Source organism: Tachypleus tridentatus, chromosome 1 (assembly GCF_004210375.1).
Source record: "Tachypleus tridentatus isolate NWPU-2018 chromosome 1, ASM421037v1, whole genome shotgun sequence".
Taxonomy (NCBI): Eukaryota; Metazoa; Arthropoda; class Merostomata; order Xiphosura; family Limulidae; genus Tachypleus; species Tachypleus tridentatus.
Genome location: NC_134825.1, coordinates 179,581,016 through 179,608,361, shown reverse-complemented (window position 1 = coordinate 179,608,361; position 27,346 = coordinate 179,581,016). Strand labels below are relative to the sequence as shown.

Below are 27,346 nucleotides of genomic sequence, written 5' to 3'. Positions count from 1 at the left end.
TTGTTTTAATCTTTTGATAAACATTAAAATTTGCTGTCAGCTATCGATAAAAAAGGAAATCTTTATTGATAAATTTAAGTAATGGAAAATATTACAAAGGGATAAACGGTATATACCTTCAATAATAAAATTTATATATACAGTTACGGTTTCGATGACAGATGTCACTTTCATATTGCAAGTTTACTTCTTAAAGATGACATTTTTTATCTTTGATTCAATTCTCATTTTATTTGTGGTGTGTCACGTTTGTTCGTTTTATTGGTGATAAGGTTTTCTAAATATTTGGCGTTAGTTGTAAATAATTGTGTGAGTAATGTTTTTCAGAGGTTGTTTATAAGTAGTCGTAACGTTTGTTCTTCATCATAGCAGAGAAAAGAAAAACAGTCGAAGCTCTGAAGTTAAAAAATAAAAATAGAATTAACTAGGCCAGTGGTTCTTAACCTTTTTCAGTGTTTGCACCCCTTTCAAATCAGTAATCATTTCTCGCTCCCCCTGGAGAAATATAAAGCATACTCTTATGTAAAAATATAGATTTGCTTTAATTATTCATGGGCATCCTCGCACCCCTTGGGAATCATCTTCGCACCCCCTAGGGGTGCGGGCACCCTAGGTTAAGAACCCCTGAACTAGGCGAAACATAATTAAAGAGTAACCACAACAGAAGTCTTGTGAATGAACAGAAATATAATTAGCTGCACTATATTAATAAAATAGATCAGTATGGTACTAGATTCGAAAACTGAATATTTAGTATACTAGGTAATTGAACAATTATTAAAGAAAAAAAACTGCACAATATTATAAATATCAAAGGGACATTTAGGGCAGAAGAAAAATACAATACAATATGTGTTAATTGGAAATTTATAAAGCAAATTAAAAGCAGCAGAGCTGTAGTCATGTCAAATTTATTAAGCTTTACATTTTCCAAATACATGTTGAGGTATATAGCCTGTGTTTATTATTCTGAATATTCCACTTTTGAGTTTTGTAAGTACGAAATTTTATCTCACGGTTCCTCAAAGAGTTTGTCTTCAATGAGAATGCTGTTGTTACATTGTTGTTGATAATGAGGTCCCTCACTCTGTTTGTTTTATTTAATGTATTTCAAGCTGAATATGCATATTAATTTGTGAATTATAGTACATTTCCATTGATTTATAATCCACCTCCCTGGTACAAAACAGTAACTATGACCCAACGTTCTCCCAGCCAGTCTAATACAGATTATCTCACGTGTAGTGCTCTCTATAGCAAACCTTCTATTAAAGATTCAATTATACCATAAAAAATGGAAACAGAACTTAATAAGGTAATTGTAAGAAATCAATGGAAATGTGGTATAATATACAAAAGTATTATGTATATTCAGCTTGAAATACATTAAATAAAACAAACGGATATGAAGGACCTCATTATCAGCAACAATTTAACTACAGCATTCACTTTGAAAACATACCCTTTAAGAACAGTGAGATTAGATTTTGTACTTATAAAACTCAAACAGTGGAATATTCAAAATAATAAACATGGGCTACCTCCTACCTCAAAATGTACGGTTTAAACAATTTCTCATGACGAGAACTCTACTTTTTTTGTTTTGTTTTCTGAGTTTCAAATTATCAAGCGTAGTACCGCATTTTCTCTAATGCCATAAATGTTCCTTTGATATTTATACTATTGTACTGTCTTATTAGTTTAATAATTCTCTCATTACCTAGTTTATCACTGAATTACAATTCTAGTTTACTATATATTCAGTTTTCGAATATAGTTCCATAGTGTTCCATTTTATTAATGTCGTGTGGCTAAATATATTTTTATTCATTCACAAGACTTCTCTAGTGGTTGTTCTTTAATTATATTTAGCCCAGTTAACTGTGTTTTGAATTTCTTAGTTCAGTGTTTCCACTGTTCTTTATTTTGTTTCTGCTGTGTTGAAGAACAATCGTAACTACTACTTATTAATAACCCCCTGGAAAACATTACTTATACAAAATAATTTACAACTAAATCCAAGTAAACAAAAAACCTTTTTTACCAATAAAATGGACAAGCGTGACACACAAGAAATAAGATGAAAATTGAATCAAAGGAAGAAAATGTCACGTTTTCAGAAGTAAACTTGTAATGATAAAGTAACATCTATGATCCATATTGTAACTGAACTTATTTTTTTTTTATTATTAAAGATATATTCGTTTATTTCTTTGTAATATTTTTCATTACTTACATTTATCAATACAGATTTCCTTTTTTATCGATGGCTGACAGCAAATTTTAATGTTTATCAAATGATTAAAACAAAGTTAAGAAAAAATCAATAAAATTGGAAATTTATTAAAGATCTTTTGACATTGAAATATAAATGTTAAAATATACTTTATCATTACTTAACTCGTTTTAGGCATATTTTAATTTTTAATTGTATACATCTTTATTTCTATATAATATTTTCTTGAACAATAAATTATATGACAGCTTTCATTCATTCAGAAAATAAAATTTCTGTCAATAGAATAAAAAAACGTTCCACATAGCTTTTATTATTACATATGTTATAGGTTTAAAAACTTTCCAATGGCACAGTGGAATGTCTGCTTACTAACAACACAATAAACACATTTTTGATACTTGTGGTGGATAGAGCATAGATAGTACAATGTGAAGCTTTGTGCATAACTACAAACAAACTAAAATTTCTAAAATTTGCAAATGTGTCCACACCACTCTTTATTGGTTATTTTGTGCACTTTGTCGGAATTGTAGAATATAGAAGATAATTATTCGTCCATAACGTAATATAATTTAAATTAAACTAACTCTTCTTCAGTTGATAAACGAATAACAAGAATTGTTGGTAACTGTAGTTCACAGGTTCCATTATTTCTTATCAATTGATTGAGAGGAAAACAACAATGGCTAATCGAATTATCACTTTAACAGATATGCATGATATTAAAAAGTATGCAAAACTGCATACCTTTGATGCAGTGATATTTGCCCTACCTTTGTTGTGTTGAGAACATAAAGTGTGCTCTTTCTGAGAACTGAGAAATATATTTATTGTTTGGTTAGTGTATACTATCATATTATTATTAGTTTAAACACCTCTTCATAATGTAGCTATATTTGAGAAAAAATGAGAAATCACAAACTTCCTGGGGTTCACTTTTTCTATCTAACACTTTACTGTTTTACTGGTGTTTACGTGCATAGCATATTTAAGGTACTTTTTATCAGAAAATTGTGATTCTCATTAACTACTAGCTGCAAATGAAGTATTATAAGAGGACAGAAGAAAATGTCTCTAAACATGATGAGAGAACAAAACTAAAACGTTGGCTTAAGTGAATTTTCATATAATAAAGAAATAGAATTTTTCACACCAAACTATTAAGAATGTGAAATACATTGAATGTTAATAGTAATCCATCTGATACTAGCATTATTAACTTTGTATAGATAGTACTTTAAGGTATTCATATAAAACAACAGTCGGAAATGATATAAATAGTGAGCTTAGTCTAGGAAATAGAGTTTTTAATTTGATAGAAAAGATTAAATATTCAAAGGTAATTTCAGAGAAATGATTCAGTTTTACAAGTTATTTCATCAGTAGAAGTATATTGTTTTTTGACATTTTATCACACAGTAATCTTATACTTGTAGGAATGTCTTGGTTTTGTGTTTGTACCCTTGCGTCGTGAATAGTTTTTTTTCCTCATAAATTGAAAAGTATCATGATTAGAATAATGAAAGTAGGGTATATTATAAATATTATACTAACACACATCTACATAAAATTTCTATGTAAATTGAAGGACAAATAGAATTTGTCACTCTATAGAAGACTATAGAGTGACATACGAACACCTGTAATTATTTACTGTAAGAAAACGTAACTTGAGCATACTTTTAATCAGGCAAGTGCTAAGGATCGTAACACACAACAGTATCTATCCAGGAAAACACTAGCGATCAGAACATAGATGATTGTTTATCTGAGCAAATACTAGAGATATGAACATTGGTTACTATTTATCCAGATGAGTACTAGAAATCAGTAAAACGTGCGCATGCCATGAATCACGAGTAGAATTATGCACTATCTTGGCTAGAACACAGCATAGCATATGAACTATACAAGCAAGAAATGAAAATACTTGTTACTTTCAATTTCAGTTTGGAAGTACATCAAGTTCACATGGTGTTGTTCGTTACTAAGGTATAGTTAGTTCTTTACTTTGGTTTTTCTTTAATTTTTGGCTTACTGTGTTTCTCCAAAGAATATTACAAGATGTAGCTTTCAGTAGGTCCCAGGAACTATGAGGAAAAGAGCATCAATAAAGTTATTGAATGGTGAAGAAGGAAACATTACTGTGTTTTGTAGAAAGACCACAAGACAACCTTCAGAATCTTGACTGTAGGAGTTTGTTTTTGTTGCTGTCATTAGTGAAAATGTACAGTCTCTTACCTGACTGAATCTGTTCATTTTCAGGTCACCACTTTAGTTTCATTGGTCAATGGACTTTCAGAATGACCAGTACATTGGAATTATCATATGGAGGTAGTGAGAAGATTTGGCACCAAACTAACACACTTCTGATTTTGGTTCATGAAACAATAGTTTATCTGTTTACACGTTTTAAGAGCCAAACTAAAAGAAGAACTGTCTGAGCTGGATAACTTGGTTACACAGAGTTAACCATTAACATTATGACGAGTTGTATGTGTGACTGCAATGCATCCAAGGGAAGAGAACCTAAAACTTTGCACACATAGTAAGGGGATAGTGTGGGTGTGTACCGAGGTACTGTGTGTTAGATTTGACTCAAAAATGTTCTTTATCCTAATTATTCTGCTTTGTAAAGGTCTATAGAAAAGTACCATTTTTCTTTGTCTTACTCAGTGCACTATTTTCAACATAAACTTGGGAACTCTCAACATTTGAAGTAAACTAATTTTGGAAACAGAAACAGTGAATACTACAGAATTTGAAGACTGAAAAAGATTCAGATAAAATCACAGTTATAAAATAATCAAATATGATAAACTAAAGTAAGTCTATTTGTTTTTAAAAAGGGTTGGACTGAATTAAGATTGGAAAATCGTAAAATAAAATCATTAAAGAATTGGCACATTGGGGTAGCTGTAGAAGTAATTAAAATAAAGGAGACACTTAACTGGTATAGTAAGATCTCAGTTAATCCATTCCTAGGTATGTTTTAGTACTGTATATAGAGTCCAGGTTAAATGGGTTATAGCTAAAATATTCCTGGTTGACCAAGTATGATAATGATTGAAAATGTCTGATGACCAACGCTGTCAGTGAACAAAAGTCATGGAGTGACATTATTCACTGGACAAAGAATGTAAGTTGAAATTCTTAATATGAGTATGCTTTCTTTGTACACATTTCCACTAAATGATCAAGAAAAAAGATGTTTAGCATTAAAGATATCAAATTTGAAGTAAAGAGGACTGGAAGGTTAAACACCAACCATCTAGTGGAAGAAGACTATTGTATTTTTTGAAATGATGAGTCGTACCAATGATGAAAATTAGTAGTCTGTTCTCTTAATTATACTTTTAAAATTAAACAATAAGTTATCCTCTTTTAAACACTCTCAAACTCCTATATTTTGTTTTTTCTTGAATTAATTTTTTTTTACCTTGTGTTTTCCTTACATCATTACAATATGTACCTGATTTGCATATTTGTTTGTTTTTTCTATTTATCATTTAATACTGAAACTTATGTTAGTGAACTTTCTATTTGTCTTTCCTACAAGAAAACATCTCTTAAATTGCAACTTCTATAACCTTTTGAGAAATAAAAATTTATTCAATGTGTTTAGGTAAAAATAAAATATCTACTATTTCTAAACTATTTGGTTCAGAGACATCTCAAGAAATGTTTCTAGGAACAGAGGGATAAAGTTAAGAGCAATGAATCTGCCATTACAGACAAGTGCTTACAGACTTGATCATTTATGATTTGTAAGATTCATTTAAGTCACATTGTAGATTTGCAACTATATATACTCCATAATAGTAAATGTTGGTTTGTTATTTTAGGTTCTTAACCCTGCAGGAGAATTTCACCCTACATGAAACTGCTGCTTATATAGGTGCAGTAATCTGAAATTGTATAAAGCACATTATTTCAATGGCATTTACTGTATATGTATACTAAGAACAATACATCTCTGTGGTAACCTGCTGCTGATATTACCAGCAAGCAGCAACATGTTAATGCCAATCACATTATGTCAGGGTTTACAGAATGTCATCAAGACCACATAGATTTCTTTGAAAACCTGACTGACAATTGTCATATTTTATATCCAAGAAGGTGCTGTGGTAGTGGCATTTTCCAATATTAAGCTACAAGGTAGGTATTTCGAGGTTTTAAGTAAAGCTGCTGATAAACCTAGCAATTTTTATTGGAACTCATAATCAAGTATTCTTTATAAACATAATAAAGGAGAATCAAAATTAATTTAATGCATCACTTCTTAGCTTGCAACCTGAGCAAATATAATTATTGTCAGAAAACAACAAAATTATAAACCCTGTCAATTTGAAACTCCTTCAAAGTTAATGAGCATATTGTTTTTTTTTGTAACTACAAAGGGTAACAAATTGTAAATAATGGAAAAGTAATCAAAAGTTTTAATGACATAACAAAATCTAAAATATCATCAAATGTTTATACCATAATATTTTAGTAGTATTAAAAAAGGTAAACAAGTTCATGCTTTTATGGCTTTATGTTATGCACAAAAAACACTTTTACAGGGGCATAAAAACTGTTAATGCTTACTTCCTTTAAAATTTATCACGAGTAAAACTTGCTGAAGACAGCAGTTGTATAGACTTATGAAAAGTTAACAAATGTTTGAAAATATCTAGATATTATTATTTTTGACTAGAATTTCTTCTTTATGTCTGCCTTAGAAATTTTCATGCTACTTGTGAAGTTCTGCTGATTGTGTGAGTGACCTCACACAGGTCGTGTAGTAATTATGGATTATAGTCATGTTGACTAATTGTTTTTTCAATTATATTGTGATGCTACTTGTTTGGTGATGTTGTTTTGTCTGGTGCACATGGGATGGTGTGTAAGGCAGAGGTGAGACTGTTTCTTGTTTCTGTTTTTTATAGTATTCTTTGGCTAGTGTATCAAATATGTTTATGAAATAACCAAATACTTTGTTGAGGTCAGAAAATGACTGATTTGGGGTATATTCAGTGGTGATGCACACCAACACACACATCCTAAATAGATCAGATGTATTTAAATTGGGTCTGATAAAGGCAAATTCTGGATGTTATTTATCTCATTTTACTGCTTTAATATCATGCTGAAAAGGTGTGGTCAGTTCTGTAACAACTGACATTCAAATCTGTAACAACACAGAAAGGTAAAATACTACTCTTTATATTATGACATAGGTTTTTTCTGTCACTTTACCTTGCTTGTGGAGAATGAAGTTAATGTTAGATAACACTGCACAACAAAGTTTTTTGCTTCTTGAACACTGTTGGGTGTTCCTTGTAGAGTTTTGGCTGCTGGTAACGAAAATCACATCCACATTTGTCCATTACCTACAGTTTCATTAAAATCTTTAGTTTTGCAACCATGGGAAAACAATATCAGGGCAACTGGAATTTGTCAATGCTTGCTGACTACTGTTGGGCACTGCAACGTGTTGCACCAGACATTGAATACAAACAAAAATCAGGAGCAAAACACTTTTAATTATGTTGAACTTACTAGCGTATTACAAACATAAACACAATTAAATAAGTTATTGCCAGTAAACAGTTAACTGTCTATTTCTCAAAGTTTCTACATGATGAAGCAAAACCAAAACTATATTTGTGCATACCCACCAGATACCTGTCACAAACAGCAAAACCTTTTTTCAGGAAGCAAAACATTTAAAAAAATTTATTGTGCAGTGTAATTTGTGTATGGAGTAAAAAAGGTTTATTATCTTAATTGTACCTAATACAAAAGCTAGATTAGACTAGCTTTCCCATAAGTTATTTCTATGTAATTCAATAGAGAGTGTGAGCAAGAAATTTTGGAATTTATATATTCCCATTGTTGTATGACTTTCAACATAACAAGTACATGATATGTATCTCAGGACAACTGATTATACCAAAATAAAGCTGAGAACAATGTTTTGACCTTCTCAGGTCATCTTCAGAATAACAAAGAAGGAGTTTGCAACAGTTGTTCTGAAATACATTTTACTTCAAGTTGGTTTCTCACGAAATGCGTGATATATTGTTAATCACTTAACCTCCCCCCTACATGTTGATATGGCATGTTTTTGTAAACATATAAATACAAAAATTTTAATTTTTTTCTTTTTTTCCATTGTTGCTTTTGCTTGTTTTGAAGTGGTGTAAAATGAGCAGGAGAATATGTCAATGTGAGGTTTAATAGTACTAACAAACATAGGATTTTATAGTTAACTGAAGACTTTTAAGAATTACTACATAAAATGTTATTAATACAGATTATCTTTGGATGCATCAATGATCTGGCTGTCTAAGTAGGTCATAAAGGTTTTTAAGATTTTATTTCTTAGAAATAGCAAATAATAACGTAAGTTGAATCTTTCAGACTGAGTTATTCAAGAAAAAGTTAAAATACTCTCCAGAATTATTATGGTTTTTTATACCTTATGTATTATATAGAAACCGAAATACATCATGATGTATTCAACCATATCAATATTGCTCTTGATACATAGTCTTAAATGTGTTTAAAGATGGAACCTCTTTGCTTTCTACTTTTAGAGATACATTTCCCTGACTTTGAAATCCTGACATAAGTAAGGAATTTTTTAGAATTAGTCATATATAAAAGAATTTCTAAAGTGTGGAACATCAGGTTCACAATTTCACCCATTTAAGGTTCTAAATATTTATTTTTCAGTGTTTTTTTAAGGTCTGGCACTAAAATTATACTAATTTTTTCACTTGTAATTAGTGAGAGTTAAATATTTTCTTTAGGAATGGTTGTAAAAAATGCAGTTTTATTGCATATGAATTCTGCAGTTATAACACTTAGCAGAGACATAAATCAGGTAGATAATTGTGACTAACCAACAATAATTGGCTTTACAAGTACAATGAAATTATTAACATAGCTAATATTGATGTAACTTTGTTGAATGTTATTTTTATACATTTTAAAAATGCATGTTGGGACATTTTATCTGTTTTTATAACTTTAAAAAAATTAAAACTTATGTAACAAGTTGTGGTACAAGTATTGTGTACATATTAACTGAAAGCATGAATTCTTATACTGTACATAGCTATCTTTAATATTAAATTAGTTTTCATAATTTTTGTGTGTTTTTCAATACTTAGGTCACTGATATTCTTAGGGTGAATAAAAACAAGCGATAAAAGTCTGCTTCATGTAAATCACACACCACAGCATTGAAGTGTTTTATCTTGTTACTCTTAACATGGATACAGTTCAGTTATATTCATTTCTTGCAGAAAGGTGATATAACTATTTTAATTTCAGGAACTGATCCTAAATCTGTACTGTGTGTTTTTTATAAGTAAGGACAGTGTAAGGAAGGTGACAAATGCAAGTTTTCCCATGATGATGTTGAAAGTGAGAATGAAAAGAATAGTATTTACGTAGACTAGAGAGATGAAGGTAATGTAGTTTATCTTGTTATCTATGCATCTATTATCTACTAAAAACATAAAGTATAAAGGTCTTTTAAATCAACTGTACAGTTTTCTGTGTTTGTATTATTAGTGTTAAACTACTGAAGCATTTTAAGAGTTTAAATGGCAATCTTCAGTTGTACCTTTTAGAAAATTAATGAAGATAAATCTAATTCTGTTAAGGGTTTATATCTTTCTTTTCAAATATAAAATGTTTAAATTCTATATTTTTTGGTCAAGATTAATTTTTATCTAATAAATAATTTGGATTTCAATCAGTTAATTATTATTGACTGCACTTTATAAACCAGAATAAACATATGATGTCACAGAAGAATATTCCTATAGCTTTCAAATAGTCAAAAATATTTTCAGAAATAAAACCACAACAACTAAATAAACAATAAAAATTCCTGTCTTTGGTATTTTTCTTCTTTTCCCTGAGTCTTACATTAAGAACATTTGTTCATATTTATGAGAGCTCTGGGTATCTAATATGTTGATAAACCAAATTACTGCTGCAGTAACATATGATCAGTGTATTGACGACAGAAATTCCCATTATAGCTGAACATGCTACTGGTACGTTTTCCCAGGAATTTAGTTCAATGTTATATGCAGACTTTAATTCTCAGGAAATTAGATTCATGGGTTTTGCCACTGATTTTTTCTTCTTTTCAGTAAAACAATGTTTCTAAGGAAGAATGTAATCAATGAGAGGACATTTGGACTCTTTTTTTTTTTAACTTTTTATTTTAGTCTGTCATATTCCACACCATTTCAGGAGTTTTAGTTTTCCACTACTTTTCATGCTTCCAAGTTGTTTGGTATGGTAGAGAATTACTCTTCTCATACTTTTGTTTCTGTTGGTACCAGTTCTACCAGGGGACCAGTACATGTTGATAAACTTTACCATGCTTGAAATCTGGTTGATATACCTGTGGTAGTTGTGACTCAGATGTCATTTGTGTGGCTTTACTCTTATTTACACATGAGAGAATTGTACATGCAGTAAAGCCTTTTGTCAAAGTTCATAAAAACCACTAACTCATTTTCTGACATGCACAAACAAAGAAACTTTATGTAAAGAAATCAGTTGTTAAACAAAAAACACCATTTTTATTACACAGTGTAAAAAAAATGCAGTCATCAATGTGTAGGACATAAACAACCTTTAGAGAACATTTCAACAACCATAAATCTTCTATTAACATTGAAAATGATCTCCCAGTTGCTCAGCACTTTTCCCAACCCACTTGGGTTATATGATTTATCATTTCACTTCTATCAAGACTTCTTGAACCTACGTGTTTTTTATCATGAATGATGTGTTTAAAATGCTTTACGTTTCTCAATGACCAACTATTAGAGCTGTAAGGATTATTGTTTATTTCTTGTTGCTCTAATTCTGAATTTTTACCATATGATATATACAGTAAATATATATATATATGATAAAACTTATTTTAATTTTTTTTAGTGATAATATAATCATTTTTAAACAATCCACTTAACTCTGCACACAGTAGCAATTCTTGTGTGCCTACTCTTGAGTTTTTGCTCATGCCACTAACCTTGAACTATTTCCCACCTAAACCACATGTTTTGACATGAATTCCATTAGTACATAACACAGTCATCATGTAGTAATATCCCTTCACCAGTAGGAAGGTCAAACATCCTCCATGCTCATGGGTCCCTACAAGAACTTGCACTTGAAATTATCTTTGTTCATAATTTAGGCACATTCATTTTTTAACTTTGAAAGATTTTGAGCAATCTTTGTGATTCATTTGTTAATCTATTTTATCAAGTTACTATCTTTTTGATAATATCTTATGACTTTCTGAAATGTACAATCGTTTCTTTTCATTGTTTCTGTGCAAGTGAGATCTAATTGTGTGTGACACCCTTTTCTCTGTCATTTACATTCCCCAGTCTTCCATACATGATTTACGTCTTGCTCCACTCATTTGCCATGAGGTCTTCAAGTTGCTCTTCTTTCCTTGGAGTCTTGAGTGGAAGTTTCTTTCCATCATTTCATCATATCTTTACTCAATCATCTTTACCATTCCTTGACCCATGTACACTTGTTATTTTATAATTTCCTTTTCTCACTCTCTCTGCCTCCTCTGACCATACTCTTCTCCCAGGGGGTTATCCTTTGTCTGGTCTATTGGTAGCTACCTCTAAACTTTGAACCTAGTTGAATTGCTTTTTTATCTTTTCTACTCACTTCATAACCAACCTTTGCATCACTTTGGTTTCTACCCTTTGTCTATCGTCTCTTCCTCCTATTCCTCTCTCCCTATTGTTTTTCTTCTGTTTTCTGATCCTTAGCACCATTGTCTTAATAACACAGTGTTAGAGCTTTTGGCTTTAAATGCCTTATAGAAGGTTATTTTTCCCTCTATGGGTTACTGCTCCCACCTCTGTGTTGAACCCTGAATCTTGGAAACTGATATCTTCTCTTGTACTTCTCTAAACCACTTCTGATGATTCCCTTGTTCCAAATATAGGAATTTCACTGTCTTAATATATTGTTTTGGCCCAACCTTTAAATTAAGCTGGTCGATGTCTTCGATACCTTTTATCACCTTCCAATAATCCCATCATCACATTACACACTATTTTGAGGCATGACTCTTGCTCCTAATGTCTCTAGCCATGTTATGAGGGCTTTAACTTGCTATATTCACAGTCTTGGCCTTTGTTTCTTTTCCATCCTGGACACATGGCTGCATTTTGCTTTTACCTTTTCTTCAGGTACATTCATTATTAATTAAGAAACAATTTCTCTGAAAAGGCATGTCTAAATTTTTGGGTTGTTTCTGACTCTTATATTTGTTCCTTTTTTCTCCATTTCTTATTTGGGCTCATCCATTTTCACTTTGTTTGCAAATTATGGAATATCTGGTTACCTGAGCTCTTTTGATCCAGTGGTCACATAACGAACAGTCTGGCTGTATACACCATCTTGCTTGTGCTATTCATTTCTATATGTGTTCCCTGCCATCTCCCCCCTCTCCCTCCCAGTGTCTTGTTGAAGTTCTGTAACACCCCTTGTCAAGTTCTGTTGATAGCACATTATTGACCAGCTCTTTCTTGGTTTCCTCTTTTTCCAACTTGCTTTATTACTCTTTCATCTGGGAATGTTGTCCTTTATTGTTCACATGTGGGATTGTCCTTTTTTTTTTTCTCAATGGACACTTTCTCATGTTGTATTGCCCTTCTTTCATACTGCTTGATTCATGCTTTCACTCTAGGATCCCAAACACAGTTGGTAATGGTCTGTCCAGATGAACTCCTTACTGTAGAGGTAGTTCTGGAAATTTTTAATGGTAAAAATGATGGCTAGACATGCTGATTCAGTAACAGAGTAGTTCTCACTACTTAACAACTTTTCACTTGTATGTATTACTGGAAACGGTCCATCTCTATATTATTGTAAGAGCACTTTCCCAATTTCAAAGACTGAAGCATCAGCCTAAACAGTCAATGGTTTTGAAGTCTGGAATGCAACCAGGTGTCGCCATTTCCACATTACTTTGTTCGATAAGCCTTTCTTGGTTAGGTTAGTCAATGGTGCACTAATTTCAACATAATTTGGGATGAATTTCCTGTAATATCAAAATAAATCCAGAAAGGATCTCACTTGTTGCTTTTTAGTCAGAGCTAATGTATCTTGTATTTGGAATACCTTCTTTTCCATGGCTGTCTTTAAGTCCCAGCACATAATATGCAGTGTAGCATTTGGAAGGTCTGATGGTGAGACCTGCTTCTCTCACATGTTGTAACAGCTTTCTATATTTCTTTATATAGTCTTCCCATTTTACAGTATGTGTCAGGATGGCATCTGCATAGTGCTTGATATTGGTGGTATTGCACAGCACCCTCCTTGTTATGCAGTTGAATGTTTCTGCAGAGTTTACTTGGCACCTGCTGAAATTGGTAACATCCATCTAGTATTAAAAATGCTGTCTTCTCTGTAAATCCTGTCTTCATTAGAATTTGGCAATAACCTTTACTGCAATTGATCTTTGAAGAGAACCTGACCTTATAGTTTCTAGGTTTACCATTGATTCAGAGTTGAACTTCATCACAAGATTTAGCATTTGGAAATTTATTTAGAAACAGTTAACCTATCTCTAATTTTTTAGATTAAAACTGGTAAATGGTAGGCTGAATTTGAAGGCTTAACAATTCTAGCTTCCAACATTACCTCAGCTTCCTGCTTTGTAAGGTATTTCATTGCATAAGGCATCTGAAAGGGCTTCACTTTAGTTGGATGCCATGTTGTTGTGTTGAACAAGGCCTATCATTCCTGGTCTATCCATGAAGATATCTCTTCTCTTTCCATTCTTTTATCAAAATTTGACATGGTTATATATCATGTAATTTCCATGCTATTTGCACTTTTACTATAGTTGTGCACATATTGGTCTATTTATTTCCACTGTCCTTCACATTTTCTTCTTCCACAACTTACCACTGTGTTATCATGGCTGTGGTTTACCAAATGTTATACACTTACTTAATAGTAATGTAAATTTATAGGTGTGTTGGGCTACAAAATTTTCTACAGTTGATATCTCTGACTTGCTGGCAGCAAAACTGACAAAAATGAACAACATGCACTCCACTTGTTTTTTAAAATAATATATGTTTGAAACAAGTTAAATGTATGTACAAAATTATTTGCACTATGGAAATAATATCTGTATCTTAGACACTATACAGTTTTCTTTTTATTGTCCAAAGTACACTTAAGCCAATTCAATTGTTTTAGAATTCAGTTAACAAGCTAAACTTTTATTTCTTTTATTCACAGTAGTGTCATGATATCACATGAGCGACTACGGTTGTATCCTTAACTTTCAGTATTATTCTGTTTTTTGTATCCAATTATCATCTCTCTTTTGTTGAAGTCCACATATGTGGGTTCAATTGGTTTAGAACACCCTTTTATGAAACATTATTCTCCTTATCTCTTTCAAACTTTAAATTTCACCCTAACCTACCAACCATTCACTCCCACAACAGTTAACTTTACAAAGTCTAGCTTTTCTGTGGCAGAAGTTCTCTCTCATGTGACTTTTACTCTTTTTTCATTCATCTAGTTGTAGTTATTTATACATGTATCACAGTCTTGACATCACTGGATTTCAAACACAGTGTTCAATAGTCTCAACATCAGTGAGTTAGAAAGTAAATTAATTAGTAACACTACCTGCACTAAACAGTCTTATATTCAAGTTGGTATAAAGATTAGGCACAAGTTTTCTCTGAATACTTCGTTATTACATTATTATTGAATAATATCATAATTTTATAAAGTTATATTTCCTGCATATAAATCGTTATCTGTATGCATTCATAACATTACATCTTGTTCTCTGTAATTTATAAAATTGTGTTCTCTGTGTGCTTTTATAATATTATATCTAATTTTTTACAATTATGTCATTACATTCTGTGTACTTCAAGAGAGCAGCTCTTAGGTCTAACTTGACAAGAATTTCATTTTAAACATTTTTGGCCTGGAAAAAGAAAAAAGTGTTTTATTTTCTGTCTATCCACACTTTAATACAAGTTCACTTATTGAATTTCATATTTTGTACTCTTGTCTTCCTCTTTTTCATGTTTATGAAGGATGGTATACTTTTAAAATATTTTCATATAAATGTGCATAAGTTGGTATCATTGTTTTAAGTTATTTAGATTCTTTATACACTAGACTTTATTGACTGGTAACAATTTAGATCTTTATTACATTCTTTTAACGAAAACGTGTGTGAAGTGTAACAATTAATATATAAATTTGGGAAATAAGTATTGTAAAACTATGTGACTGTCATCATATGATGAGTATTATTAGTAAGTTAAAGTTTGTTGACCATCATCTTGGTGTAATTGTAATAGATGAACTCTACTGGTCATCCCTTAATTCAATGAAATATAACTGCATGTTATCATCATAGTGTATCTATTGTAAATATTGATATTGTTTAATTGACATAAGAAGTAAGTGATCAACAATTTGTAAAATCATTCTTGAAATTACTGATCATCACTGTGATATAAATAATAATATATTTATTTTCAACATAGCTTGTACTTTGCTTTAGAAGAGGTAAGCTAACCTTAAAAATAGCAAGACAACTTGATGGAGAATTTTAATATTATATGGTACAAAATGCATTATTAATGAATGTGGTCATAGTGCATATTTAAACTTGTCAAGTTTATTCTTTTCACTGTTATGTATGTTGATCTGAAGAGTAATCTAGAATAATCTTCATCGTTATGAGTCTTCAAACAGCTCAGTGGACGAGAGATGTTTACATTCAGCCCAGACTTGCCTGAAGAAGGATAGATGGGTGAAGATGAGGCAGCATGTGATCTATTTCCTGGAGAAGATAGTGAGGTATTAATATTTCATTTATTATCAAAGCATGAGGTCTTGTTTGCATGCTATTTTATCTCTTAAGGATTTTTTTGGAAATGTTAAGGAATTTTGCTTAATTAAACAGTACGTGTTTTATCCAGTTCATTAATATCATTTGATATCATAGTTTGTTTATTCAAAGAGAAAAAAAAAGTTGTACAGTGTAACATTTATATATTTTTATTTCTGTCTCCACATTACAGGCTGTGGTATCACAAGGATGTTGGAAGGATTCTCTTTATCCAAAAAAGACATAATTTTCATCTCTCTCTTTTTTGATTAATACCAGCAAACTTGATTGTTAGTGTTGACACATCAGTGAACAGTTTTTGTAGCTGGGAAATTGAAAATTGATTTTAAAAGGCTTTTATAGTTTTGGAGGAAATAAAAATGCACATTTAAACTCAAACCAGAAGTTTAAAAAATACACACATTAATTTGCTTTCATGGTTAAAAACATGAAATAAATACCTCATTCAAAATATTTTATGAAAAGTGAATGAAATAATGAACAAAACTGCCTATGGATATTGTATTAAAGAAAGGACATTAGGTGTTTAATGAGTCGGTTTACAATCATTGTAAATGGCGAACTTTCTTCATTGAATGTGAAGTTTTAAGTCAAGTTCTAGAAAAGTCAATTACTTATGAAGAATCAGTCCCAGTTCCAGATTTTTCTTAACTGGAAAGGGGGCAGTGAGACATATGCTGGGATTAAATCTGAAATTATGGTAAAACTAAATTTGTGGACAGTAGTAGCTTTAGGGTTAGAGAACTATTTTAGCCTCCTCCCACCAGTGCTAGCTCTGTTAAGAAATATAATTGAAAAATTAATATATAGAAATGTTATTTTTAAATTTTGTCTATGTCAATGCTTATGTGTATGAAATATATTTATCATAAAATTTGAAGGCATTGGAACATATAAAAATTTAATCTTTGTAAACTTTCTTTGCAATTGCAGAACTGTGATTCATATGTGGACCTAACAGCTGAGACCCTTATCCTGCAAGCAAATGTAGGATTAACATTAACTAATCTTCATGAAGTGGACAGAAGAAAAGCAAGCCTATATGGTAAGGAGATGAACTCAGTGTCAAGTATGTACTGCATTAAGAAGTAACTATTATAGTAGGGAGTTGTGCCTTAAATTTAATTCAAGTGTCTGTTGAAGTTGGAAAGTTATAGTTAAGATTTAATGTGAAGTATCAATTTTAATAAGAGAATTGTTGACAAAATTTGAAAAAGTATGTTATAATAATATGAAGTTAGAGCATAATATAAATTAGCTGTTAAAGTAAAATATTGTTAAAACCATTATTATTAATTGTAATAATAATTAATTTGTATTTAATGGTTATTAATTAAAAAAAAAATGTTTAGAGCATAATATAAATTAGCTGTTAAAGTAAGATATTGTTAAAACCATTATTATTAACTGTAATAATAATTAATTTGTATTTAATGGTTATTAATTAAAAAAAAAGATGTTTAGACTTATTTAATGAAAACACAAATATTTCATTTTCAGAAAAACTGACATTGAAAATGTTAAAAGAAAGGTCTGTCTGTGAAAGGTAGTTTGCAAATTTTTGTACAGATACTAAAAAGCCTGAATGAAGGTTATAGCTAATAAGAATGATAAATGTATTGATATATGTAAAAATTATATATTTGCTTTGTTACTTATTGTCAATGTTTCAAAATGTATTGAGAAAAATCAGGACAGATTATGTTGATTAAATATCATGTAGATAATTACATCAGTAATTGTTGGTATCATTGTTGTTAGTGGTATTTTGTACTAACATGGTGTTTATTATGATTGTTTTATTAAATGAATTTGTAGGAGAGGAGGGGAAGCTTCCTGAAGCAGCTGGTTGAGAAGATCATCTTGCTGCTACAGTAGATGGAGAAGCTGTACCAATCAGTGAAAACCTATCTGATGAAGAATTGGATGTGGAGTAACCAATGTGTAATAAGTAGAAATCTTATGAAGTTATAATGTCTGAAACTTAACTGTAGTGTGTGTAACTGAACATTGACAGTGACTTGTGTCTCCCAGATTCTTCTTGAAGATAATTTCAAGATTGTTTTACTAAGTGCTAATGCTTTACCACAGGTATGATCTATACCACTAGTAGATGTCTGCTCTTCATTTATTACTTACCTACCTATAGCTGAACATTTTTTGTTAATAGTTAAAAAAAAACACATTCTATTGAACTTTATGTTTTACCTTTTGTTATTTTGTTCAAAGCAAGTTACAAAGATTGGTTTAAGCAATTTATTGCTCATTGCAGTGAATAATATAGTGTTTCTGGAATTTTAATGCTAAAGTTACCTTAAAAACAAACATAACATTAGATTGATAAAATGTTTTAAGTAAAACAAGATATAACAGGAGTAAATATGATTTGTAAAGAACAATAATCTTTCTATCTTTAGGAATTTGGTTGTGAAATGTATATTTTTCATTAAATATCAAGTTATAAATATTCATTATTGTAAAATAAATGGTGAAAAAAATGAAGCAGTGTCAGTTTAATTCATTGATTGGCACACATCAAATAGTGTTTTTAATTTTTTGTAAATGCATAGTTGTATTTATTGAATACAAAAAGATATTTAATCAATAATCATAAAAGTAATATGGTCTGAACACATATTTAGTTACCTGTGCTCATATCGTGGAATGTTTTTATTTCTGATCTACGTAAAAGACTTGCTTTGATCATAAGTTGAAATTAATTCTATACCAATTTCTTGTGATATCCTGATCAATTTCTAATTTAATTGTATTTACGATAACATCAGGTTAATGCATACATATTTTACAAATAACCGAATGTTACTAATAGTTATTTCTCGTCCATGTTCAAGGTTTGAAAGTGAGCCTAATCCCCAAACTTAGTAATTCAGTTTTTTAAATGTACAAATAGTTGTTCTGTATATTTTTATTTTAATTATGGAATTTTAAGCATAATTCTAACATAGTAAACTATGAAAACTGAATACATTTATTTAATGGTTTGTCCTATTTTATTGCAAAAAAGGCAACTACTGGATGAAGTAGTTTCAAACTTCAAAATTACTTTTATGAATCGTATAACTTGTTCAAATAAAAGTTAACATTTTTATACTGAAACCGCATTTCAGATAGGTATTTACCTCTTCTCACCTCAAAGCTGTTTCAATCTTGATTTGCTCTCTAAACATTGCCAAAAAAAAACATTTCACCTAGCTCATCAGTCTTTCAAAACATGTATTGATCATGCAACTACCTTACAACATTCCTACTGTACTAGCACAGTCTATTATTCTAGCATAATCCTCACTTTCAAGAACTGTCATATTCAAATCAGAAACACTGGCAAATCATTGAGGAAGAAAGTGGTTGAAGTGAGGCAAGTAGGTATCAAAATGCATTGTCAGGATTAGAAAATGTTAACTTATGAAATGGTCTTACTTCTTCTCACCCCACTTTGAAAAACTAGAGGGATAGATGAACATGCAAAAACAAAATCAAGCAGAAAATAACAACACTGAAAGAACTGGTGTGCAAGATTAAAAACAGAAGTTACATCTGTGTGGTTTTGAACTATTTCTCAAATGGGTATGTTCTTTACCTAGTAAGGAACACTTGCATTGGGGAAAGACATATCGTACCAAATCAGTATAAGTGTTGAAGAACAAGACTTGGATACCATGACAAAGTTGAAAAATCTTATGTGGACGTGATAGCAACTCATATAAGTGCCAATTGTACATCTTCAGGTTACACTGAATTATGACAAGTGCAATCTATCCAGTTGAAACACCTCATATGAGACACTGTGAGCAACAAGTGCAGCTTATCTAGTCAAAATGCTTTGTATCAGATATAGTGAGCAATAATTGCAGTCCATCCAGGCTAAACAGCCAGAGAAAATACCTTTGATGGTCAACTGTGTTATGAGGATACATATAAATATAAATACATGTATATATGAGTTTGATCAAGAGAACTATCATAACTAGCTCATTGTCAGCATACATATCCCACTTATGTTACTTATGCAGCAAACCAAAGTACTAAACATATGACAGTGAAACATATAAAGGTACAAGAGAGGCTATGAGTAAAGGACCATGAAGGGTACATGAACAGACCAAGTAGAGTCTGCCCAGGCAAAAAACGTCCAGGGGAAGTGTCTTGGAATACAACAAATAATGCTAAGTGAAGTACATCTGGACAAAAACATCCAGTGGAAGAACTTTACATGAGTTTGCAAGATCAACAAGTGCAGTATTCTCAGGCAGAGAACACCCAGGGGAATTGTCTTCAAGATAAAATATTATGGTCAAGAGTAATCTACCAGGAAAAACATCTAGAGAAAGCACTTTAGGATATGTTAGATAATGACAGTCCATCCAGACAAAAAACATCCAGTGAAGGACCATGCATGAGAACTATTTGATGAACAAGAGTGGTCTTCCCTGGTAACAACCAAAAGGTAGCACCTTTGGTATAAATATGATCTGGTCAAGTGCTGGTATAAAAACATGCAGATGAAGTGTCTTGGGCTAAGACAGATTATGTCAAGTGCAGTCCATCTGGACAGAAAATATCCTGTGGAAACACCTTTCATAAGAATTTTGTGAGCAACAAGTACAGTCAGCCTGAGCAAAAATGTTCAGGGGAAGTTTCCTTGGATCTTGATTGTTATATTTCAGTGTATCATTGTTAAGTATCACAGAAAAAATAACAATGCTTGCCCTCTTGTTGTTGAGTGGGTACACATAATCTAGAAATTCAATTTTAGTTTATTGTACAAAAACTACTAAGGAGGAATCTTCCTTGGTCCACCACTCCAACAACTGGTAAATGGAAGTGGAAAGGACTCCTCTACTCCACTAGAAGAAATGGGAATAAAATACATGTTGGGGAGTCCAGAGGAATGACACAGCAGATACAGTGCTATGGGTGTGTGCAATTCTTATTTCTTTTCAAGCATGAAACAAAGTCAGGTGTTTTTGCCAAAACGAAGCAGTTGGTTTATCTTTACGAAAGCAAACTGAACCTGAGTTCCATTTCAACCGTTAACTTAATTAATCTACATGCCGTGATGATGACAATAATTATATAGTTGTACAACTTCCAATATTATATCCACCACGATGAAATAAATCAAACAGTAGTTTCAAATGATTTAATGGAGAACAATCGTTACAGCAACATTTCCTTTCTGGCTGTTATATAAAACCTCATTACGTCTAAAACATCTAAATAACTGGTGTAATAGTTTTAGAGGTAAAGCATTTATTTGTTTGTTTTTGAATTTCGCACAAAGCTACTCGAGGGCTATCTGTGCTAGCCGTCCCTAATTTAGCAGTGTAAGACTAGAGGGAAGGCAGCTAGTCATCACCACCCACCGCCAACTCTTGGGCTACTCTTTTACTTATAAAGGATCAAAACGTAGAAAGCAAATCATATTTATTGCAGGCCTAAAATATTGAATACGAAGGAAAATCTTGTTCAGCATCTCGTTGCGATCTAGCAGATATGTTTCTTTAATAAATGTATCTCAGACAAAACAAAAATTATGAAAGGTCTTGGCATATTTTTTTAAAGAAATGCATCTCTGTTTCGTAATTCATTAAATATGTTTTATCTTTGTTATTTCCAATGGTTCACAGATATACACTGCTGGCCAAATAGAAAAAATATGCATTTTGCGTTATCAGACTCAACCACTTATTTGAGTAAAGCTTCGAAATATGAAAATAAGAAAAGGGAAAATAAAAACAACTTTTTTAGCAATTAATAGGGAAAATGTGAACAAAATTAAATTAGCCTAAATACTAGCTGGTCAAAGTTTAAGACTTTACTGAAACGAAGCGTTAATCGGTAAACACATAACGAAATTCAATCATTTGTGTTCAAGCATTAGCATTTTCAGCATCTAACACTAATATCTTCTGTGTTATTTTGAGTAAAAACATGGCAAAGGCTAAAAAGTTGACAGAGTTTGAACATGGCAGGAGTGTCGAACTGCAAAAGCAAGGTCTCTTTCAACGTGCCATCACTAATGAGATTGGACGTAGTTAAACTGCTCTTGCAAATTTCTTAAAACATGCTGAGGGATTCCGGAACGAGAATTTTAAGTTGTCGGCTCAAGAAAATTTCGTTGGCGTTGAGCAAGAGGATTCGACGGGTTGTACGGCAAAACACCAACCGATCGTCGAATCAGATTAAGGTCCTTACGAATGTAGAATGCAGCTCAAGAAAAATAAGACGACATCTATGAGAGAAAGGCTTCAAAAACCATAAACGTCTTTAAAGGCCACGCCTCTTTTCACATTACGAAACACATTGGTTAAATTTTGCTGAGAAGCACCAAACATGGGACGTAGAAAAATGGACGAAGGTTTCGTTCTCTGATGAGAAAAAAATTTAACCTCGATGCCCCAGATGGGTTTCAACGTAACTGGCACGATAAGGATATCCAACCAAAGACATTTTCTGCACGACACAGTGGAGGAGGTTCCATCATGATCTGGGGTGCTTTCTCCTTCCATAGACCATTGGAGCTTTAGGTTATACAGGGGCGTCAAGCATCAGCTGCCGACATTGGCTTGTTCAAGAGAGCATCCTTATTGACTGAAGGTCCTCACTTGTGTGGAAATGACTGGATCTTTTAGTAGAACAACGTTGTAATCCACAATGCTCGCAGGACAAAGGACTTTTTTCATAGCGAATAACGTGTTTCCTTTGGGCCATTCAACGTGTTCGCTCGAATTGAACCCCATTGAAAATGTTTTGGGGTGGATGGTAAGGGAAGTCGAAAGAAATGATCAACGTCAATTCCAAACAGTGCATGATCTTCGTAAAGTCATCTTCACCACTTGGAATAACATTCGAGCCACTAAACTAAACTAAACTAAACTAAACTAAACTAAACTAAACTAACGTGGCAGGGGTTCAGTTTAGAGAGAGAGAAATCAGAAGAGTTCTCTCTCCAACCGGGGTGTTCAGGAACTTTGTAGTTCCTCTTCGTCCCCTTTCGTGGATTGTTATTAAGATTAAGTGGTGGTTTTTTTTATTATTATTTTAATAAATTAATTATCGTTATTATTCTTGACTTTTTGGGTGGGGAATGTCTCACTAAATGTTCTTTTGGGTGGAGGCAAAGGCAGCAGAGGAAAGAAAGGCCGGGACCTGTCCCGAAAGGAAAAAGTTGGGCAGATGTGAACATGAATGTAATACATTCAAATTCAGATCAAATCAAACGGCCCGATTCTGGGTCTTCAAAAAAGGTTGCCTAGGCTGGGATCTAGAAATCCAATGCCTGAAAATTTTGATGTGGGGGGAAACGGGGAGTGCCCCGAGAAAACCCACTTTCACACGACAGGCGCCGAAAGTTTTGCCTGTCGTGTGCCCTGTACCTGAAAAAAAGGAATTCATGTTAATAACATAGATTTTATTTATTTAGATTCTTTGTTGAGTGGATTGTGATTCTTGAAATATGTTGTATGGTGATATGTATTTTGTTGGTGCACTTGATAATTTGTGTAGTGATGCCGTTAGTTTGTTTCTATTTTCTGCTTTTAGATAATATTTCAGAGAAAGTTCTGTTATTCTATCTCTTATAGTTGGTAAATTACTAATTTGGTGTAGATAATTTGTTGGCGTAAAAGATGGTAAACTGAATGCGGATTTTAATATTTTGTTTTGTTGCACTTGGATTTTTTGGAGTGTGTTGTTTGACATATTGTATGTTACTTGACATCCGTACTCTATTAGTGGACGGATGTAAGCCTTGTATATTTGTATAATGGTGTTCGGTGCGCATTTCGATTGTTTTGCAGTTATAGTCTTTAGATATGAAATCCTTTTTCTGATTGATGAGTGTATATTGTTTATGTGTTTTTTCCATGTTAGTTTTGTGTCTAAAGTGACGCCAAGGAATGTGATGTTTTTGCTCATGTTAATGGTTGTGTTTCCAAGTGATAGTTTTATTTTTTCTAGATTTTTTCTTTGCTTCTTTAGTTTTCTATAGAAGGTGATTGCTTGTGTTTTTGTCGGATTTAACACGACCCTCCACTTGTTGCTCCATGTTGAGACGTTGTTTAGTGATTCTTGTACGCGAGACATGGCCATTACTGGGTTTCTGGAGGTGCTCCAGATTGCGATGTCATCTGCGTATTGTGAATTGTGTGTGTATGTTAGATTTGGAAATGGTATGTCACTGACAAAAATTATGTATAGAAGTGGAGAGAGGACTGATCCTTGGGGCACTCCTGCCGTTATATTAAATCATTTGGATATGGTTTTATTGACTTTTACTTGTGCTGTTCTATTAGTTAAAAAATTTGAAATCCATTTGACTATCGTAGGATTTATTTGTAGGTGATTTAGTTTGTATATGATGGCATTGTGCCAAACGCTGTCGAATGCTTTTTTGACATCTAGGAATACCCCGATGGTTACTTGATTGCTGTTGTAAGCTTTGTAGATTGATTCGGTGAGTCGTGTGAGGTGATCTGTTGTTTGTCTATTTTTTTCTGGAGGCATTTTGAGATTCTGGAAGGATGTTATTTGATTCGCAAAAATGGAGGAGACGGTTGGAGATAATTCTCTCCATCAGTTTGCCAAGGCAGCTTAACAGACTGATGGGGCGGAAATTATCTGGATTTGTTCTGTTAGTTTGTTTCTTGGGGATCGTTGTTATGATGGCTTTTTTCCACGTGTCAGGGTAATACCCTGTCGCTAGTGAAATGTTCATGATGTTTGTGAGGTGTTGTAGTAGTAGAGTGGAACTTTTTTTGAGAATGATATTTGGTATTTGGTCATGTCCGGGGGAAGTGTTCTTCAAGTTTTTGATATTAATTTTTAGTTCGGTTATGGTTATTTTTTTATTGATTGAATTTGAGTATGCTTCTAGTGTCTCTCCGGGAAATCCTGGTGAGAATGAAGCTTGGTTTGTATTTATGTAGTTGTTGACCTGATGTTGGTGTTGTGTGTCGAAATCTACTGAGTTTAAATCGCTAAAAGCGGATTTGTAATAGTCAGCTAATAAGTCAGCTTTCTCTTCGTCCGTCCTTGCGATTTTGTTGTTGTGTGTGATGTGTTGTAGCATGTGATTTGCGTTTTTGTCTGACGCAATACTTTTGAATTTTTTCCAGAATTCTTTTGGATTTTTCTTGGTTTTTTCTAAGTTTTTGCAGAAGTTATGCCAATTGTTTTCTCTGACTTTTTTAATTTCTTGTTTAATTTTTGTATTTGTTCTATTGATTTCTGTTTTAATGTGTGGATCGCGTGTGATGTAGTGTATTCGTCTTAATTGTCTGCGTTTGATTATTAGTGCGTGAATTTCTGGTGTTAGAGTCCATTGAATAAGTGATTGTTTTCTTTTTTGATTTAGGAATTGTGTTTTTTATGGCTTTCTTTATGGCTTCTGTAATTTGATCAACATATTTGTCTAGTTCTGTTTTGTTGTTTACATGTTCGATTGGATGGGGTAGGTATGAGTCCAGAGAGGCATTAAAAGTGAGCCAGTCTGTTTCAGTGTATGTGTATGCGGATGGAGTCACGTACGCCACAGCCGGGTGGCGCGGGTGAATCATACATGACATTCGAGCCAGTCTTCTGCACACGCTTATATAGACCATGCCAAAGTGAATGTTTGAAGATATTCGCAATGACGACCGTGCAATTCTACTGAGACCTCTTGTTGAGCATTTAGGGTCAGGTCATACGATGTTTATATTATTTCAAGGTTTAATGTCAGTGCTTAAGTTGTTAAAGAGGCTAAATATTTCGTTAGAAATTTCTGGCATAAAATGGTATGTCGGTAGGAGGGATAAGGATGAATTTAATATATTGTAAGTGTTTGCCCTTTAATAAAAGTGAGGTAACTGTTAATTTTAAGTGACAATAATAACAGTTGCACTTATGATGATGTCATACCAAAGGTTGATACGACATAATTATTAAAAGTAATAATCTACCTAGAGTAGAAGTTGTTGTTATTGTATTTTGAATTTAATTATTTAGCACATTAGATTCCTAAATAGATGTGAAAGTTAGTTTAAATGCTACTTAATTATGTATAAATCATCATTTTTCATTTTATTTTAGAGGAGTCTGAAACAATCACTTACATCCGGTGCGACCTACAAGAAAAGTCAATTCCTCCAGAGGATGTGATAACCAAAAGGTATGCATTCTGAAGTAAATCATGACTCTTAGGTCAAGTGGTTGTCAAGGCGCTCTACTCACAATCTGCGAGACGCTGATTTGAACTCTCGTCACACCAAACACACTCACCCATTTACCCGTGGGGAAGGACTAAAATATGACGGTCAATGTCTCTATTCGTTGATAAAAGAGCAACCGAATTGTTGTCGTTTGTTGGTGTTGACTAGGTGCCTTTTCGCTGGTCTATAACTGCTTTAAAAGTTAGCGCAGAGAGCCCACGTGTTGTTTCGCGCAAAATTCAAAACAATCCAAGGAAACTTTAGCAGTTAATATGTCATGAAAACTAACTCGGTGTCGAACAAACCTTTTAAAGCTATAAAATATTACGTATTTTTCTTAATCAATAGGCCCGGCATGGCCAAGCGTGTTGAGGCATGCGACTCGTAATCTGAGGATCGCGGGTTCGCATCCTGGTCGCACCGAACATACTTTTCCTTTCAGTTGTGGGGGCGTTATAACGTACTCTACATAACCCTCCAGTAGCTTTGTGCGAAATTAAAACACAAACAAAACTTTGTTCCTTTGCCGCTAGGCAAAGAATTTTATAGAGTTTGTGTTGTTGTTGTTTTATATTGTCTGAAGAAGTTTTCTGATCTATATATTATGTTTGTAATCAATTACAAAGCTACAAAATTCGGTATTTATTCTCAGCCCATCATAGATATGAAACCCTGTCCACAAGAGTTGTAAATCTCGAATACATACCACTGTGTCACAGAGGGGTCTACTCTACATACCACTGTGTCACAGAGGGTTCTACTCTACATACCACTGTGTCACAGAGGGTTCTACTCGAGCTACCCAATTTGTATCAGTTATTTATTTTATCTTCAGCTTGAGTTAACCTTTAAAAATATTCAAAACCAGACAGTATGGAAGAAATTTTAAATGTTTTATATGTATACTTGTCTTTATTTTATTTAAAAGTAAACATA

The 27,346-nt window shown here is 32.4% G+C and overlaps 2 protein-coding genes and 2 long non-coding RNA genes across 16 annotated transcripts in view; 3 read left to right on the top strand and 1 right to left on the bottom strand.

The window, feature by feature from the left end:
• The window catches only part of LOC143231689 (anoctamin-9-like), a 368,893-nt gene that overhangs the window by 138,058 nt on the left and 203,489 nt on the right, over window positions 1-27,346 (top strand). The window lies entirely within an intron of this gene.
• LOC143231704 (uncharacterized) overlaps window positions 1-27,346 on the bottom strand; it is a 390,747-nt gene that overhangs the window by 186,513 nt on the left and 176,888 nt on the right. The window lies entirely within an intron of this gene.
• LOC143231670 (uncharacterized) lies at window positions 177-18,342 on the top strand. 4 transcript variants are annotated; one of them, XR_013017107.1, is made up of 4 exons: window positions 177-309; window positions 9,569-9,706; window positions 16,043-16,147; window positions 17,133-17,454. It is a non-coding gene; the product is annotated as an uncharacterized LOC143231670 (long non-coding RNA). The 4 variants fall into 4 exon arrangements; XR_013017111.1 differs by lacking the exon at window positions 177-309 and adding an exon at window positions 5,169-6,137; XR_013017112.1 differs by lacking the exons at window positions 177-309; window positions 9,569-9,706 and adding an exon at window positions 18,018-18,342 and having other exon boundaries at window positions 16,022-16,147; window positions 17,133-17,244.
• Window positions 25,579-27,346, top strand: part of LOC143231650 (uncharacterized) — a 28,983-nt gene continuing 27,215 nt past the window's right edge. The window contains exons 1-2 of one of the 6 annotated variants that reach the window (XR_013017102.1): window positions 25,579-26,035; window positions 26,292-26,370. The gene's annotated coding sequence lies outside the window, so the exon portion shown is untranslated. The remainder of the gene's footprint in view (window positions 26,036-26,291; window positions 26,371-27,346) is intronic. The other 5 variants (XR_013017104.1, XM_076466221.1, XM_076466212.1 and 2 more) reach the window with 5 other exon arrangements.